This window comes from Ixodes scapularis, unplaced genomic scaffold (assembly GCF_016920785.2).
Source record: "Ixodes scapularis isolate PalLabHiFi unplaced genomic scaffold, ASM1692078v2 PGA_scaffold11__112_contigs__length_91849675, whole genome shotgun sequence".
Classification (NCBI taxonomy): Eukaryota; Metazoa; Arthropoda; class Arachnida; order Ixodida; family Ixodidae; genus Ixodes; species Ixodes scapularis.
In genome coordinates this window covers 45,995,938-46,011,756 of record NW_024609837.1, presented here as the reverse complement: position 1 = coordinate 46,011,756, position 15,819 = coordinate 45,995,938, and positions in this window count along the sequence as shown.

Genomic DNA, 15,819 nt, shown 5'->3' with positions numbered 1-15,819 from the left:
TAAGGAGAGGCTCCGTGACCACTGAGTACTCGAGCTTCTTTACTTGGCCAGCACATTCCGAAGGATCCCAGAAAGGTCTGCACAGAGTAGGCCACAAGCATTTTGTTCCACTCCAGTGAGCATCCTAACTATGCAAAGCTTCACACAGCAGGGGACAGCTCGTCTGCATGGTCATTGCATGCATATTTGCAGACGGGAGTGGGGTCGGTACTGTGCGCGAAAGACTTGCCGTGTGCATCACACTGGCGTTTTATTACATTCTAGTCGAACTTATAAAATCACCGAACAAAATTTTAGGAGAAGGTTTCCCAGAGATAACTTTCTCTTGGTTATAAGGGAAAACCTGCGCTGGCGTATGCAGTACGTGCTAGCGGGGTCGCGTTCTGCAATCCCTGAGCGCAGGAAGCATGTCTATGAAATGAGCAACACTTTCCTACAAGGAAATTTCAAACAAACTACGCACTTCTGTTCTCGCGGCGCCGGGTGACGACCTGCCTCCTGCAGAGCCCAGAACGCGACTTCGAGCACGCCGGGCTGGAGGCCGATCGGTGCGAAGTTGTTGTGCTCCGTGATGCACCCTCCCGGGCGAGTCGCGACCGCGGGGGGACACTCCCTGCAGCAGATGCACTCTTTAGGCGTCGGCATGATGCCGCACCTCTTGCACGAGCACCTGAGATCAGAATAAGCCAGTGTCAGACGAAAGCTACCTGCAAACAGCATGTGCGATTATTACCATGCCGTCGTGGTCAGCCGCCACGAATCTGGGTCCGGAGTCGGGCTGGGGCTTCCGTCGAGCACCGCCCGCGCGTCCTCTTCACTCAGACATTTCGACGGCGTCCCCGCGTACGGAACGAGCCCCAGTGACTCGCTGTACTCCAGCATCTGGAGCTCGACCTCGTTGAGTTCGCCTCTCCAGGAGCCGGTGGCCATGTTGATCGCAAGCATGCGGTGACGCGGTCACGTGGTCGTGAGCGGATGAGTTCTCGCCGCTCACTGATGGCGTTAGAGAGAGGAATTTCCCGGAACCCCGCGCCTACCCAAGCGACGTCACTGCGCACGTGACCCGGAAGACGATGTACGAGTTGAGAGGCGGCAAAAACCTGGATCTTTTTTATTTTTTTAAATAAAAACTACGGTATCCAGGCAAAATCTGTTTTCTGTAGTTCACTTCAGAAGTGTCAGGCAGCAAATTCCACAATTATTTAAGCAAAGCCCTGAAATTGTTGCACAGCTCCTTTAAGTTTTGGTATTGCGGCGGCGTCTTCTCTCAAATTTCGCTTCATGTTGTTACAGTACGTTTTAATTATTCACCGTTCTTGTTTATTCTTGTCTTCTCCAGTAGCAATTGCTCTGTTAACCTCAGCCTGTGATCTAACGGTAACACCAGACTTTTCCAGTGGCCGCAAGAGTCAGGCTACGTCCCAGGCCTCTCGTGTAAGATCTACTGAGACGCAGCCGCCTGAAGGCAGCACTCCCAGCCTCCATAAAAACAAGGGTACATTTTGATGTACTGCCTGTTGTCTCGAATTACTCGCTCGGCTAAACCCTTCGTTGCAGGATGATATGGGGCAAAGAACTTGAGCGAAATACCTTGTTGTCGTAACCATTGCTTGAGCTTCTTGCTTCGGAAGGCTGGGCTGGTTCGTTGTCAGACTTCATAAGCTTAACGTTCTTCTTATTACGTTGTTCGCGTCTTCTCCCCCAGCTCTGTCAGCGGGTGGTTCTCATTTGAACCCGTTCGCATTTCTACCTTCTCGTTTTTACCTTCTCATTTCAACCCAACGCAAAACAACTTTCGCGTTTCTCCCTTTCTCTTTTATACCGTTCTCAAAACAAACTTTTGGGTTTTGACCCTTCTCAAACGACTTTTCTCATTTTAACCTTTCTCATTTCAAATTTTCTCAAAACATACTTTCTGGTTTTGACCATTGTCAGAAAGACTTTTCTCATTTTAATCTCTCTCATTTCGAACCCAAATTAATCCAACATCATGATCTCGCAATCTTTCTGCGGTATTTATGGCGAATTCGGGTAATTAATTGCCTTCGAGCCCTTGCCTGTGGCACCGGCGACCAAAAACGCGCCAGCGGCGCATCACGTTACCCTCTCCACCCGAATGCAAAGCACAATGAACTGGCGTTTTTATTTGACTGGGTCGCGAGTGAGCTCTGTTAACTTCTTCGATCATTCTATGGAACCATGAGCACGCTGCATACGCCAACAACATAAATTACGACTCTGAGATGAGATGTGTGTAAACAGAAGCGGCTTCACAAAACTTTTAAAAATATTGGCATTACCACAGTCCGTACAGGTGACAGAACATTAAAATATAAAATCAATGAATGGGCAGATGTATAAAGCAGTGTGGTGCTGACCGTACGCGCGTCGAATTTCAATAAACTTCGTTTGGATTTTCGATTAACTGTTGTCACGGTGGCTTGCCAGCGTCGCTTTCCATATTCTGTTTACTGTTAGTAGAGAGTTTTAGTAGATCGTTCCCATGACTCCGATAACGATACCCGATACTCCTCCACCGCCTCCCTTGCGCATGCATAGTATCGTTATCGGGGCTATCAGAACGACCTACTAAAACTCTCTAGTACCTTTTTCAGAATCCTCAGTCTTCTCATTGCACCCACCCTCCTTGAAATTGTAATGCGTGTTCAAGTTTCAAACTGCATCACTATGCATACTTTTTTTTTCTGCGGTGTAATAACTTGTTATTACAGAGTTGTAAAATAAAGTGATGTATGATGCAGCCCGTGTCTCAGAGCAAACATACCTTGCTCAGGCTGGATAAATTCTTCCAAAAACGTTGACTTTCTTTGAAACATAAATTATCTTTCTCTTCGTTGTTTTTGCTATCTTGTCTCAGAGCACAAAAGGGTGCCTGTCTCGATGGCTTCGGTTGCCACACGAACCCGCTATTTTCCACCTCAGCGAGCATTGTTTCGTTTGGTTTCCTATCCCGATTCGGATGTGACGATACCGGATACAGTATGGCAGACAAGCTGCCCGACCTCTTGGAGCTCGGGAAAACTTCTGCTGGCAAACTGCCGGTATACGCCTGAGAAGCGCAACCCGAAAAGCTTGCACCCGCCAGCCTTTGACCACGCGAACGCCCTTGCCGAAGATATGGGAAAACTTTTTTTCAGGGAAAATGACCACCCGAATTGGCCATTACAAGCAATAACACACGACTAGCACAATGATCCATCCGCTCCACACGACGACATCTTAACGACATACAGCGACAGAAGAGAAATGAAGTACCGAATCTGCGCTAGCACTTTTGAAACCACTTCACCATGTGACCACGTAGCTACGTCAACAGACACGGGGTGGCACGCAGGTATAAGGAAAATTGTTTCATGTGCTATGCAAGAGATGGTGCCGCTTCGCTACATGTTCAACCTTCATCAACTGTTTTTCCTTCTTTCTATACCTCACTACGGTGTTCAAATGACAACGGGTTCAAATGAGAAAGGGTCGAAACGCGAAAGGTTAAAACGCGAAGGGCGTTTTGCGAATGGGTTCAGACGAGAAGGGTTCAAATGAGAATGTGTTCGAATGAGACGGGTATAAATAAGAAAGGGGCGAAACGCGAAAGGTTAAAACGAGAAGGGCGTTTTGCGAATGGGTTCAAACGAGAAGGGTTCAAATAAGTATGGGTTGTTTCGAGATACACCCCTTGCAGCCACCATTCTCATGCATCCACAGACATGTACAAGTTACTCAAAAAAAGTATTTAAGTTACTGAGTATTGTCCTCAAAAGTAATTTGAGTAGAGTAGAAATTACTCAAATGGAAAGTAATTGAGTAAACTACTAACTACCGTAAAAAAGTAGTGAATTACTTTAAAGTTACTTTTGAAGTTACTTTTATATGTTTTTTTGGTAAAAAGAAAGTACATAGGTTTTGATCCGTCAGCGGAATTGTGCTAGCCAAATATAAATCGGCTTGTTTTTTCACAGAAATGCTTAAATAGCTGGTTCTGCTTCTGCGTGCCTAATTGTTTTGTACTTCCTTGTTTGTTTGGTCAATTATGTACTGCAAATGTGTCATTTCTACTTTGAGGTTTAGCACTGCCTGAGCTTGATTTGTTAGACAGTGATTGCTTGTGTACAGTGTTGCGTAAAGTACATCTTAAAAGTACTTGAAGGAAAGTACAAAGTAAATAAGACGTTATGTGTCTCAAGTAAAGTAAGTACACCGGGTGCAATGTACTTGAAGTAATGTACTATAAATTCAATATATTTGAAGATTTAAAGTACAAGTATTTTTAACACGATCTTTCATGATGACCTTTCATTCCCTATACAGTGTCTTTTAACTGGCATTGCTCCAGGGCAGGGATGGGCAGTATTTCAAATACAAGTATTTGAAATACGTATTTAAAATACTTTGTGAATTTTGCATTTGTATTTAATTACAAATTGGGTAATGTATTTGACGTGTGTATTTATATACTAAAACGTAGGTATTTCAAATACAATTCTAATTAAATACAATTTTGTGGGCGAAAATACATTCTCAAATTTATTGTCACTGTCCAGAGCAGGAAGAAAACTACGTTCTGCACCGAATGTAGTGTCTCTCAATAAGCACAAGCGTTTAGTGATTTTGTGATTACGGTGCTAGTCCAGGGCAAGAATAGTGACGAAATCGACGTTCACAGGCAGACTGGCTAAATAAGTGCCTGTGACAACTTGTGATGCTTTCCAGCCTGATTTCCGTCCATATGTTTGCCTGGAACATTCTAAGTGCGCGGGTCGTCCAGATTTTTGTAACTGGTGCGAGTTGCAACAATAAAAAATTGTCTAGCTAGTGCTGCGCGTCTTGGTCGTCTCGGTTCTTTGTTGGTCTATACCAAAATGTAATCGACAAAAAAAGCTGCTTGAAGCTCTGTACTTTTTTTTCACCTATTACGTCCAAGCTGATTACATTTGTTTTTTGTGATTATATTTCTATTACGGTACTAGAGCCTCGCACACTAACTCCCGAGTGTGCGATGCAAAAGTTAAATGAGATACCCAGAAACCCGTTGCAGGTGCCCTGAAGTCGCTGACGCAAATTTTGAGGAATGTATTTGGAAAAGTATTTGGAGGAGACCAAATAAATTTGGTTGTATTTGTATCTTGTATTTAAATGCTTTTTAGGAAATGTAATTAGATTTGTAATTAAATACTTTTTGACGAAGTATCTTGTATTTGTATTTCGATACATATTTGCATGTATTTTGCCCATCCCTGCTCCAGAAGTAATCGGAGGTGCACCAGTTTTTACGGAAATGGCAGCAAATGTTGTATAAAGTCAAGTCGCCACAGAGTAGTTGTACTCTCACTGACGAGCTATTCGACACAATCAACGTATAAGGCACTTATTTGTGTCGGTTGTATTGCTGTCATTACTTCATTCAGAGAAATGAGCAGATGACATCTTGAAAGAGCGCGTTTTCACACGACGATACGCCATTTTTTTTTTTTTTTCAAATTCGGGGAACGTACACTGAAGTCGGGAGTTTTATTTTCGTCGGAAGGTACAAGTACATGCTCAGAGAATGTACTTCAAGTAAAGTACACGTTTTCTAAACAGTAGTACTTTAGGTACCATGACCTTGGAGTACTTCCGAACACTGCTTGTTTATTATTTTTTATATAAAGACGTGGGGGGAATTATTAAGTTTTCTCGAACGATCTTCGAATCTTCGAAGATCTGCATATTCTTAGTTTTTGGTGGGAAGGCAACGCAAAAAGGTCCCCTTTGCGTGGCCCTTTAGCATGCGATTCTTCGAGTACAGCACAAACTACAGGAGCACCAGATGAGCTTCAGAGCAGGTGCTGCATTTTGTTGCCTCCTTTGAGTGAGGATGCAGTGTGTGCACCTCCTGTAGTGGGCGAGAGTTTCTACGCCGAGGAGAAGCGGAGACTAAACCTTTCTTCAAATGGGCCAAGTCTCTTTGAGCCTCAGGACACAAAGAAATGCCAGCCTTCGGCGCTAATCCCGTAGTTACTCGAATCCCCTTGCGTCGTGTCTGTTCGCTCTCCGTGCCTCGTAGCAGTGTTGTTGCAGAGTGGGGGGGGGGGGGGTGGGGGGCTCGTGAAAATTTTCGGGAAGTTTCGGACTCCCCACACCATTGCTCCTCCCCCCCCCCCCTTTTCCTACGCGCATGCTTCTCCCTCTTTGCAAATATCAGCTGATCTTCCAACATCTTATCTCTTTTGTGCAGGAATGTTCGTTGACAGGCAAAACAACCACTAAAATTCGAAAGTAATTTGTAATTTGAGTAGAAGTTACTCAGAAAAATTAATTAAAGTAAACTACTAATTACCGATATAAAAATGTAATTGGAAGTTACTAAACTACTCGGAAAAGTAGTTAAACTACAGTAACTTGAGTAGAGTAGTTGAACTACGTACAACTCTGTGCATCCATCAACACGAAGAAGAAAGACGAACATCGTTATGGCTCCTTCACGTTTCTTTTTCAACTTTGCGCAGTGGCGGATCCAAATGGGGGGGGGGGGAGGGGGGGGGAGGCGACGGGGGTGGCCACCCCCCCCCCCCCCCAAACAAAGTCGACCCCCCCCTCCCCCCTTCTTGGAGGGCAATTTGCCATTGGTGGACCCCCCGGTGCACAAGAAAGAATGGGAGAATAGTATCCTTACAAATTTTACGCCCCTCCCCCCCCCCCCCCCCAAAAAAAAATGGAGTTCTGGATCCACCCTGACTTTGCGTAATCGAATTGCACAACTCAAATGGCTTTTTCAGTACTCGGGAGTTGTCAGTACCTTTGTGGATTGCTTGAACTTAGCCTTGTGAAGTTGACATTCGTGACAGGATAGATAGATATTTACTTGTACGTTTCAAGGGGCCATGAAATGATCCTACAACTTCTTCATCCTTAGCTTTTCTTCTCAAATCAAAAGCGAAAAGAGAAATCACGTGGTCGTGACGTGCTCGGGCACCGGGGATGTTGATGATGATGGGATGGCGAAGAGGGTGAACGGTGAGGTGGGTGAAGCTTGATGAGGCAAGCGAGACAATCGTGGGTGTTGGTTTAGATTTGGTTCAGGACTGGATGCATTTACTTTTATCCTGCTTCACGTTTGGCCACGTGAACTTCTTAGTGAGCTTTTTGTAAGTTCGTTCGAATCCATCATGTTCACCAGATTCTGGGCTATCATGGTATTCTTGTAGACCGGTAGAAATCATTGGATGAACTTTGAATTTACCATCTTTATAGAACTAACGTTCAGTTCCCTCCCACTCCTTTGCTTGGATTACTTTTTTTAGTCGTCGGCATTAAGAGGTACAATAAGTCTTTAAAAGGCGTCTAGGCCAGTCAGCGAGAGTTCAGGACGATGTATAATGTCACACTGAAACTGCTGAAGCTCATTGATTCACCTCGCGACTCGGCCTTTCGGTTGTATAACGTGAAGAATATGAGTCGGAACTTCGTGGTTTGTGAACAGCTTGAACGTAGCCCCTGGCAAATATGACCGAAAATACCTGAAATCCTTCAAGACTGCCAGTTCTTCTTTTTCGGTTGACGTATAATCCAATTCCGACTTATTAGGCGTACAGATGAAGTACACTACCACAAGAAAACGTTCATGAGCGAATTCTTTAGAAATACGCTGGTAGAGCACTGCACCTGTCCCATAATGTGAGGCATCAGTGCTGATTAGTTCGAACGGGAGCGCAAAATGTGGCAAGGAAGAATTAATTTTGATGAAATGGCTTGAACAGTGTAACGGTATGTTCGCGTTTTCCGCACAAAATGTCCCGAAAAAAAGGCCCCAGGTGGGTAGTAGGAAACAATGTCCCCAAAGGATTCTCTATCTCTGGGTTTCCCGGATCCTCATGGCCTTCGGGCGGTCCGGTTCTATGTCCTTGAGAAAAAAGGCACCCTGTGGTAAGTAAAAAAAAAACAAAAAAAAAAACGGCCCCAACAATTTAGGAAATATACGATTCCCCGAGATACACATCGCGACACTGTTAGCGCGAACACGACATCGGCGCATTTTCACATTTTACTTGGAAAGAGCATTAGAGGGAAGGAAATTTTACCGTCTGCATTATATCCCATAATGAGCACTTTCAGTTCCTATAATAACTTTGATGGCAACCTTTTCTTTTTTATGAGAAAAAGAGACAAAATAACTAGCGATCGCTTGTTCCTGCTAACAGTGTCGCGCGTTTTACCTATTTTCAAATGGTACACAAGTACCTCTCAAATTTCCCCAAACACAATAATTTGGTTTTGGCTGAATGTGTCATAGATGTTGATTTCCCAATTAAAAAGACACAAAAAAAAAACAATAATTTGGTTTTGGCAAACACGATAATTTGGTTTTGGCAAACACGATAATTTGGTTTTGGCAAACACAAAAACACATTGTAGGGTTTCCAAAATGCCCCACAATAGATTACTTCGGTTGCTTTGTGTGACTCCCAGTCTCCCTTTCTTCCTCTAGGTGGGTCAGGTCATTTGTGACCGGATATTGACAGGACCGCCCGAAGGCCATTAGAATCGGCGAAAACTTAGCGATAGACAATCCTTTGAGGACATTCTCTCCTACTTTCCACCTGGGGCCTTTTTTTTCCGGGGAAGTATTTTCCGGGGACCTTTGTACTGGGGACATTTTTTCTGGGGACGTTTTTTTCCGGGGACATTTCTTCCGGAACCTTCCACAACCACACAAGGAGACACACGCTGCCTGAGGTTACGAATCCCGGAGAAAATTTCACCGGAGAAAAGCTCACCGGAGAATAGCTCACCGGAGATGAGCTCACCAGAGAAAAGCTCACAGCAAAACCCGGCGGATGCGGAGAAAAGTTCACCGGCCCTTGAGCGTATGCGAAAAAAAGCTCCCCGTTTTTTTTTTGTTGTTTTTTTTTTGTTGTTTGTTTTTGCTATGGAGGCTGTTGGATCAGGGGTAACGTATGTCAATTTATTATCATTAAAATTGGTCAGCTTGGTAAAAAAGAAAATGCCCTTTTTTGTATTATTCGTAAAGCTTATTGGGAATACTACTCGCAAGTTTGTAAGTGCGGGCCAGTGTTTTCTGGGGTTTACTCTCGAGGCAACGAAAGCCTAGATGTAAACTTCATGAACTTGAAGAAAAGGCAAAAGTTCGAAAACTTAATAATATCTGCTTGAAGCCTAAAAATCAAAACTGTAAATTTCGAAAATCCGAAAGTGCCTGCGCAACAATGAGGTGTTTGAAATTCTATATGAAGTTTCTGTTAACCTTTGAAAACAGGATAAAACAGTCAGTAGGATATCGAGGTTTCTTTCTTCCACGGTCAAGCACGTTTTCAAGCCGTTCGTGCTGGTGTTCCCACACGCATTGCTTTTATGTGATAGTGCCCTTCCACGGCGAGCCACTCATGACCTGCAGAGCTGCACATTCTCGCAGTTGTTACTCTTGACCTATATAGGAACTAGTATGCTGTAAGGTAGCGAATTGGGCGAGTTGGTAAACGCTATACATGATGAAAACCGCTCAAACGACGACGACGGAGTGAAGACAACAGACACGACAGGACGAAGCTGCTCTCACAGCTAAAGTTTTGTTAGTGAAATTAACATAAATAAAAAAGCGTAGCCACCACTGATTACATCAACAAACACCTACTTATCTATCAGGCATTGCACAACCTTTGGAGCTGAAGCGGTTCATACACCGCAATTCATATTAGCTGGCAAAGAACAAACCTCTTTATTTTTACATAGCTACCGATGGCGCACTGTCAGCTATCAATAAATTGTTGCCTTTCTTACCGGTGTCCAATGTTCTGATTTTATACTTGCGGCTGCATTAATATACAAAATTGTTGATTACTAATTTTTGCGGCATTAGTAAATCTGCCCAGTGAACTTCAAGAATATTACAAGTATATATTTTTAATGAAGTGACGAATTCGAGTTGTGTTAAATTGTCAGGTGTGATAAAAAATCTGCTAAGCTAAGAAAAAATTCAGAAAAATATCGGTGAGCTTTTCTCTGCATCCGCTCAAAGTCCGGTGAGCTTTTCTCCCCATCTGCCAATTTTGCGGTGAGCTTTTCTCCGGTGAGCTTTTCTCTGGTGAGCTTTTCTCCGGTGAGCTTTTCGCCGCCGCGCCCCACACCCCTCAAAAAGTCATTCAAGGGACGGAGTCCTTGTACGTACTGTGTGCACAAAGTTACAAGCCGCTGCTGCATCTCTTTGTAGATTCTCTTTGTCCTCTTCTTTGGTAGATGTCCGGCCATTTCCTGTGTCAGAACCGTAGCGACAGAGGCTTGTTGAGACTGCAGAGCGTCGATCACCCTCGAAATAGTGGGATGGCAGTGCCCAACCATGCTTAAGAACTTCCTGTTCCAGGCTCCCTGTTTATTATTTGACTATGCCAACGATGTGTCTCTGTATCCCTCGTGTTTCACTTTTTTTTGCCATTTTTATTGAATATAAGTATTGATTTATGGCACATTGGCACAACCAGTTGACTGCAATTTAGTTAAAATAAAAAGGGGTTAGCGTTGTGTTCGACGAGTATTTCCCAAACTATTTTTAAGTCTTTAATATCCATCAAGAGTAGAAAATATAAGAACGTGCAAACAGCAAATAAATAATGCCACGCTGAGACCATTCTGTCCGGGTTGGCAGTTGGAACCATTCTGTCCGGGATCATTTCGTCCGGGACCATTTTGACCGGGACCATTTTGGCCGGGACCATTTTGACCGGATCCCCTTGCAACACAACACAACAATCAACGTACCGGGACATCTGTTTGGCTGACTCGGAAGCCTCGTTGTTATTTTTAACAACTCTCTTGTGTTCACACAGTCGTTCGTTAATGCATCTAGCAGTCTGGCCAAGATAGCAAGGACCGCACTTCACAGGAATTTTGTAAACTACACCAAGATCAAAACTCACAGAAGGTTCCCTATGATTCTTACTACAGCCACTTCTTTCCGCCATATCTGCTGAAATTCTCCTGTGTACACCGTCTGGGTCCTGGGTTAGGATAACAGCTACGTTTATTATCCTTGGCAGTGATTTTGTATATTTCATTATCCTTCGGTTGATCATGACGTTGAAAACCTGAGACTGGGAAGGAAACCTGAAAGAAAAAAGTGTAAGACAGAAATAAGGGGACAGACAAACGTCTCAAACTCATTTAACAAATTTTATTCTGTCCACAGCTTTTACAACAAGCTCCCGAGGTCACCGCCAACGCACACCGATACGCTTCTCCCTTTCCCGAACAACCACAAAGAAGACCTTCTATACCCCAAGAGTGCACCATTGTACTCTGTAAGGATATTCTGAACAAAAAACACAAAAGAACCACAGTAAACGTCCAAAACCTAATCTAGAATCGCACGCTTCCTTTAATGTCCTCTTGAGAAATATAGAAAAGACAATCGGAACAAAACACCAAAAAATATACAGCGTGAAAAAAATAATACGTTCACATTTTGAGAAACAAGTTTGACTGGTTTCCTGGGTTTCGGAAGAAATGTCCCCGGAAAAAACGTCCCCGGAAAAAATGTCCCCGGAAAAAAAGTCCCCGGAAGAAATGTCCCCGGAAAAAAAGGCCCCAGGTGGAAGGTAGGAAAAAATGTCCCCAAAGGGACATTTTTTCCACTGCAAGTACAATCCGTTTTTGACTTTTGTGTATGAATCAAGAGTTTGTCATTTCATTCCTGATTTTGCAACATTGCATCTCAACTGCTTGTGTTTGTTTTTCATTGTGAATAAAACATTCTAACACTTCTAGCTAAAACCAAATTATTGTGTCAGGGGAAATTTGAGAGGTACTTGTGTACCCTTTTCCAAATAGGTAAAAAGCGCGACACTTAACACGAACAAACGATCGCTAGTTCTTTTTAAGGGGCGAAGCTCCTTAGGGTCTAGCCTTGTCCGTCCGGCGTCCGTGCTCACATCGATTGCCATCCCATCTGTCTTCTTAAAAAAAGAAAAAAATGTTTGCGCAGTCGCCAGGATTTAAACCTGTGCGGGAGACCGCAATGGATTTCTAGTCCATCGCCTTAACTGCGGGACGAGTAGGGGCTCTGAGATGTGGTAGTAACTCAAGAGCTGGGGATGTCATGGATGAAACGTTGCATGTAGCCGCTCAACGTCTATACAACAGAGGGCGCTGCGGTCAAATGCGTATGTAATCGCGTTAAACTTTGCATGCATTGGCTCAACGTTTATAGAGGAGAGGGCGGAGGGCGCTGCGGTCAAATGCTCAAATGCGTATATAACCACGTTCTATACCACACATTCTCTTTCTGACATGGACGTGGAGATGCTTTCCCACGGCATCCAGCGGATCCAAGCTGATCCGCTAGAAGAACCACTGGCTCTGTATTTCACCGACCATAAAGCAGTAATAATGAAGTCGAAACGCAACCCGGAACTCAGCAATACCTATGAGCAATAAAAAAAAAATCAGCACCATCAGCACTACCTATGAACAATAAAATCAGTATCATCAGCACCACCAGAGCTTCGCCCCAATCAACATAATTCACCACGTGGAGATGCGGTCATTTTTTTATAGAAACGAGAGGTTAATTGTCATCAAAGTTATTATAGGTATTGAAGGTGCTTATTTGGGGATATAATGCAAACGGTAAAATTTCGTTCTCACTAATCCTCTTTCGGAGCCGTTTTCCCCTACCTGCCACACGGTGCCTTTTTTCCCAGGACATATGACCGGACCGCCCGAAGCACATGAGGATCAGGGAAACCCAGAGATAGAAAATCCTTTGGGGACATTTTTTCCTACTTTCCATCTGGGGCCTTTTTTTCCGGGGCCTTTTTTCCCGGGGCCTCTTTTTCCGGGGACATTTTTTCCTGGGACATTTATTCCGGGGACATTTTTTTCCTACACCCGGTTTCCTAGCTGCCTCGAAGCTTGACTGACGCCATTGCCCGACATATTTATTCTAATCGTTTCTTTCATTACACGTTTCATGTCAGATTCTCTGCGTAGCACTTCGGCTCCTGACCAGTCAGCCGCACATTTGCTGTCCTTTCAAGTTTCTTTCCCAGTCTCGGGATTTTAACATCATGATCAACATACCCCAGCTCGCCTCCACATTGACATTTTTTTATCCGTCGGTTGTTACCACTTAATGATGTCACATGAGTTGACAGAATAGGTTAGAAAAGGCTGTTTCTCTTCCCTATTCTCATGACGTGTCTCATAACCTGAATGCCTTCGAGGGAAGATCGGTATTAACTGTAGTTCTTAAACCCGATTTTCATTTGAACAAATTAACTGTTTTTTTTGTGTTTTTTTTTTTTGCGGAAAGAATTGAGTGTAGTAAGAATTATAGGCAACCTTCTGTGAGTTGTGATCTTGGTGTAGTTTACAAATTTTCAGTGAAGTGTTGTTCTTGCTATGCTAGCCAGGCTGCTAGATGCATTAACGACCGACTGTGTGAACACAAGACAGCTGCTAAAAATAGCAACGACGCATCCGAGTTGGCGAAACACATGTCCAAGTGCGTTGGTTATTGTGTTGTGTGGCAAGCCACTGAAATTCTATGTAAGGAAGGAGACGTCTATAAATATCTTGTAAAGTAGTCACTGATGATTTCCGGGAATAGTGGATGCTTTTCTATGTCGTTTAGACTTGTGTCCTCAGGTAGGCCGGCGGGCCGGGAAGGGGGGTGAGGTGTAGGAAGAGGAGTGGCTGAAGTGCTTATCGTCGTTCCTTCCTGTGGGTTGCTTGGCCTTGGAGAGTAGGTTGGTTATTTCAACGTTTCCCTGTGTCCCTGTAAACTAGTAACCTCTTGTCGGTTGCTTGAACTTTTGACCTTTTGTACTTTGGTACTTATCTGCCACGGCTGTGTGACCTCAGGCAGAGTGTATCTCCTTGAGTGGTTGTGGGCCTATTTAATAGCGTAGTCTAAAAAAAATCTTTAACTGTTTTTCGTGTTTCATGCCTGTCCGTTCTTTGTTGTCTCTCCACTTCGGGGTTACCACGTCTATCCTTAACCAGCTCGCTTGCCTACTAGCTTTAACTTCAGAGTTACTTATGTTTTATGTAAAAGCTACGTTCGCCGTGTATTGTGGGAACTTCGACTTGTCCCAATACATCGAAAACATTTCAACCAGAAATGGTTTAGAGGAAATCCGGAAAATTTCTTATGCACCAACTCATGTGTCTAAACAAACCGTAGCGCCCTAGCGGACGCCGCCGCGCATGCGCGATAGAGTGTGGGTAAAAAGCTCGCCGTCGTCCATAAACCCATTGAAACGCGATGTTGTCTGCGTCGGTGTGAATCCCCCTGCCCTTTTTCGCGTGGGAATTGTTGCTTCTACGTCTTCCTGGCAATGTCTGACTAGTTGAGCGGCCTCAGCGAAATTACTCAGGCCCGCTACACCCCAAAACTTCGCGTGATTGATGTGACATGCGACGATTCATTCCGCGTTCACGCCACAGAATATACTCTAAAGTGTGATTCGCTTGATAAGATTTCGCTCCCAATTATCAGTCGCGACGACGCTCGGGCTGCAAAAGCGTGAACCGTAGCTGAGATGGTCGATGTCGATACTGCAAATCGCTAGCAGAGTCGGACCAAGTGAATTAGGCATAACAAGTCGGTGATGGTCACTGGTAACAATGATCAATATCTTCTTGTATCTACTGTTTGCATCAAGCCTGCTTACCAACCTTCAAACTTAGGTCTTTAGAGGCCTGCACTTACTTCTTATCGCAAATACCGGGCCAACGTTTGGTCGACGGGCCGCTGTCGTCTAAGAGAGCAGACGACAAGCAGAAGCGTTTGAAAGAGCAGACGACAGTTCGAACGATCAGGCGGCCGTTCGAACTTGAAGACGCACAGAACGTAGTCCACAGGTGGTTCGTACAACTTGACGGTTTTCCGGCGTTCATGTTGGAAGAAAACAAATAAATGTGATGACCTCAAGTATTCGTGAATTCAACCAAAAGTGCTTCCCGCCCAAGAATCGTGGTCCGACTGCGTCTCGTTTACCATTTTCACGCCACATGTCCACGTTCTCGGACGAACCGAGCACATGAAAACTGATCTTTAAACCTTTCTCTACTCTTTTGGTACAGCCCCAGTCGTGACGGTTTGACGAGAAGGCAGGTTTTCGTCAGGTTCCTTTCAAAACAACGCAGGAATACACGTCTCACATGGGGCCTTCGGCCCACAGCCCCAGACCGGAAGTGCGCCCGACGCGCCACCACCGCGCCGTGACGTAACAGAGATCAGTTCGTGTATAGTCGCTGATTTGCTGAAAACCAATGCAACTCATCAACAGACACGCAAGCGCCTGAATATTTTTTTTTTTTTTGCAAAGTTATTGAACTTTTATGTTTGTTCTGCAACTGGCAACACTGAAAAAGTGACGTCAATTCTTGTCATCAAGAGTAACATGGGGGCTTACAGCTTGTTTCGGACTGGTTGCAAGAAGTTTGACGGTGTGCAATTAATGCTGGTTAAGCTCATGCAAGCAAAACAAAAACAAACATCCGCAAACTACTTTGGTCTTTAGACTGCCTGCTCGACATTGCAAGTTATACAACGTGTGACGTCACACCACTGGAGAGCATGTTGGTTTCGGCATCACCTTCATTTACCCTTTTCTCCACAGCTATTTGAGATTTAGAAATAACGAATACCACGTGTGAGAGAGTAGAGCCTGGCTATTTCGAAAATATGATTAGTTTGGTTCCTCTTCTGCAGGACGGTATGCTGAATCCGACGTTGAAGATATCGCCCTTAGCAGTCACGGCACGCCGCCGAATGGGCAGCGGAGTGCTCCACAAGGTGGAGCTCAT